Below are 4,118 nucleotides of genomic sequence, written 5' to 3'. Positions count from 1 at the left end.
GTTCTCTGACATTTATCCTAACGATATGAGGCGGTCTTTGTGGAAAAAAAGCTTGTTTAGTGGACTAACTTTGCACTTGAAGGTTGCCTGTTCACTTACGTTTTAACAGGTCTGACGCTACGGCTGTATCTAGGCTAACGGCTAACATGCTAACTATTATCTGTATGTCACTAGTCACTTCAAACAAATTTAGGACGATAGGAGACGGGTTGAAATAAACCGAAATTTCCCTTTAACTTTAAGTAGGCTACCTTGCTTGGCTAGGTCTCTAGTGTGTCTGCTGTATGAGCCCAATGATGCGGAAGCACTGCTGAGTGTCTGATTAATTTCATACACTGCAGTTGAACTTTTTTTGCCTCGTGCTACTGAGCAACCTTCATCAGAATTAACAGCCCTGCCTACAATGCTGTATCCAGTTCGCTTTATACATCCATGGCTTTCTCCAGCACAGGCACAGCACTACTACTGCTTGGTTGACTGGTGAAAGAGCAGCACGCATCAAGATGGCTACTGTTAGCATTGGAGGAATCATGGGAGAGATTCAACCACACGTTTGAGCTTCAGACAGGGCCAAACACAGATGAGGACCAAAATCAGTGACTAGCTACACTAGGTAAGTGTAGTTACATCTTTATGTGTTTATGTTTGTCAGATTGTTAACTTGTAGGCTAACTAGTAGTGGCTGACACAACGTTAATGGTTATGAAACATAAAATAGTATCTGCTACTATGGGTTTTTTGGTAGACACTGAAACGAAGCTCTGTGGTCGGATTTACATCCAAAAACTGCTCAATCTACCATGTTTGATGTCAAAACCTTCACCATGCTAAGGCAAACTCTGCTATCTGTACTACCAAGTCCTCTCTGCGGTGGAGGTTTCAGGTTTCTTTGCCAGTGTTGTGTTGAAGTCTGTTCCCCCGACAATATGTGTGTCCCATGTTAGATAACTATTAGCTTTTGTGTTATGGACGCATTGAATCTAGCTTGTCTGGGGCAAATTTGAATCTCAAATTCTAAGTAGATGCACAAACATCACCCACTTCAGTAGAGGAATGTGAAAACACCTCTCTAGTGACAAATTTTGCATAGATACAAATTAGTACAGTCAAGGTCAGACATTTTAGAGGACATAAACATAAAAAAAATACATATTGAAATGGAGGGAATCTTTAAGTTATTGGTGCCGTAGCATTGTTCCGACCTCTCATTGTTCCGACCTCTCATTAGTCCGACCTCTCATTAGTCTGACGTCCCGTTGTTCCGATATGTGATTATTACTGTATTTGTGTACCATAGAGGATCAGCAACACAACAAAAGTAGGCTACTGGTCGAGATACAAGTGCCATAGAGAGGAGAGAATGAAACACCATAACCTCCTGTTATTAACTCTGGGGTCCGGGTTGTGTGGGGAGCTCTCCGTGGTGCTGAATGGCTCCCGGCGGGCGTATTTCTGCCTTGATGGTGCGCCGCGACCGGCTGTGGGTCAGCTGGGAAAGGCTTGAGGCGAAGCAGGCTCACAGCTTATGTGTTTGCCACTTTCTTTTTCATTTTAACCCACACCATGATCTTTTCCTGACCCTAACCAAGTGGTTTTTGTGCCTAAACCTAACCAGACCTTAACCACAGGGCATCATGATGATTTCGGAACAACGGGACTTCGGAACAATGGGTTTAATACGGTCGGAACAATGGGCTGTCGGAAAAATGGGCAGACCCCAAGTTATTATGGCAAACTGTTGCTTATGGAGCAACATTATCACATATTTAGAGGCATGTTTGTGACCACCTGATGAATGTAAATCCGATATTCTCTCTATTTTAACTGTGTTTTTGACTTCTAGTAACTACTGAAGGAAATTTCTGTCTCTTTAGCTGCTAAATGCTCAACTATATTCACCAACTAGTCTGTCTGCTGTTTGGTGCTGAGCTATGAGACCGGTAAGAGCTGACAAAAACAGTAAAGTTGCAGTAGCTTGACAATTAGCTGCAAGTCACTGTAAAGCTCTGTAACACCGAGCAGAGCTGCTGATCCAGGTTATGATTCTCTGTAGGTTCATCATAAAGAGTGACCTCTTTCACATTTTACATTATTTACCTCTGAAGCATGGTAAAGTATAAATATAAAGTAACATAAAATTTAAATTTGAGTAAAGTACAAGTGCTTAAAAATTGCACTGAAGTACAGTCATTGAGTAAATGCACTTAATTACTTTCCACTGATCCAAACATTAAGTGGGGTGCTGTATCTGGAGAGTTTTCGCCATCAGATGGACCATGCTGTGTGGGCTTTTTGAATGAATCTGCATAACAAATGCGTTATCTTCAGCAGGAATGACCTTGTTGAGTTTCGGCATTGATCAGCACATCGACTCATCCACTCCGATAACTCTGAAACCCATTTATCATAGGCAAGGTTTTAGCCTGCCGTGGCTACATTTACTGGCAGAAAATCAATCTGTTCTTATCAGTTAATACACCGACGGGTCATGGCAGGAATATGTGAACATGTACAGTACAAGCCAAAGCTCTGATTAGAAAAGATGGAAATGTTCAGTAATGGGGAAGGGGGAAAAATGAGACTGGAGAGAGGTTAAATCAGAAACACGCGTGACTCAGTACAGTCCAGCACTAATTCCCCATCATACATCATTCCTATTCTCAGTTGAAGAAATGTTGTAAAATTCAGTATATTGCCAGAGTCTCCCAGGAAACCTCCCGGCTGCCTTCCACAGCCTGGGAAAAAAAAAGGACAAAATTTGAATTTTTCCTTTTGCTTCTTCAAATACTTATGGCAGAGGAGTAGAGGTGCAGCTGTGGTGCATAGTTGCCCACAGTGCACGCACACTGTACAAAGCAGGACTAACTTACAATGGCTACATCTGTATGTGAGGGAGTTGTTTTGATTTGCATACTGTAATGCAGTCTCAGCCTCAGTGTCTGAGCCCAGCACACACACTCTCACACAGCCAGACAACAAATGTTGCCATAGGAGTTGACTTGTTGCAAACGGAGAATTTCCCACAAGGCTTGTACGTTTATATGGTATAATGAAGCAATCCCTAAATGGGCAAACGGGGTGTTTGCAGGTGGGATTATGTGTGTGTGGTGTGTTTAAGATAAACATGAGGAGAAGGTGAGAGAGAAGGGGGTGGGCTTCTTTTTTTTTCCCATGTCGTGGATGTATCAGGTTTTGGCTGGATTAAGTAGTCTCTTAATTACATGGTCTGTTTGTTGTGGGGAATAAATAGCAAGCAGCAGAATTGTGCTTGGCATCTTAGAACAAAGCCCATGTAACAACGTGTCATTTGCAATCACAGCTTACAGCACTCAGAGAGACAAAGTCAATACCTCCTAATGGACACAGGAAATCTGTAACCTGTCCCGTTGTCTGGGCCAGAATGCTTATTCGGTCCAACTGTGATGGCGCTATTTATTCTCCGAAGCTCATCAACTGCATTATGACTGAGGGTTTGTTTAACTGAGCTTCAGCCTTAAATTGATGCAGAGGTTTTGGTGAGCATTGTAATTGCAGTCAGTACGCACATTAAATGATGGTGTGTGTGTGCAGCATTGACTTTTTTTATTAGCACTCAGAATCCCCTCTAAAGGGTCAGTTAGCGCAACAAAAACACAGAGATTAGTTTTATATGCTGAGGCTGACAGTTGTGCTTCCAACCTGATACACTGGAGATGAATGAAATTGTGTTTGTGGTTCTCAAGACTTAAAAGAATGTGAAAAACTCCACCGCAGTGGGCATTGGAAAAAACAATGCCTTGGTCAGTCTGGATAATCCACAGCACACTGTGAACAGTTTTTACAGAGACTATTTCCTAGGCACAGGAAAACATTATCTTATATCTTCTTTGTTGTGTGAAGGGTAGGTAAAACTAAGAATAAGGTCCTTTATTTTGTTGTTTGTTTTTGTTTTACTGTACTGTTTACGAAGATCTAATGTATACAAAGCCATCCTCATTCCCAGGTCGTCAATACCGATGCGGTTTCACATCCCTGAGCATGTGATTATGACATGCAAGGCGCCCTTTGGTGTATTTACTTTATGTACAGCTGAAATACATTGTAACATTTGGTTAATGGTATCAGATGGTCACAGTTAG

The sequence above is a fragment of the Epinephelus moara genome, chromosome 10 (assembly GCF_006386435.1).
Source record: "Epinephelus moara isolate mb chromosome 10, YSFRI_EMoa_1.0, whole genome shotgun sequence".
Classification (NCBI taxonomy): Eukaryota; Metazoa; Chordata; class Actinopteri; order Perciformes; family Serranidae; genus Epinephelus; species Epinephelus moara.
Note: the sequence above shows the minus strand (reverse complement) of the source record.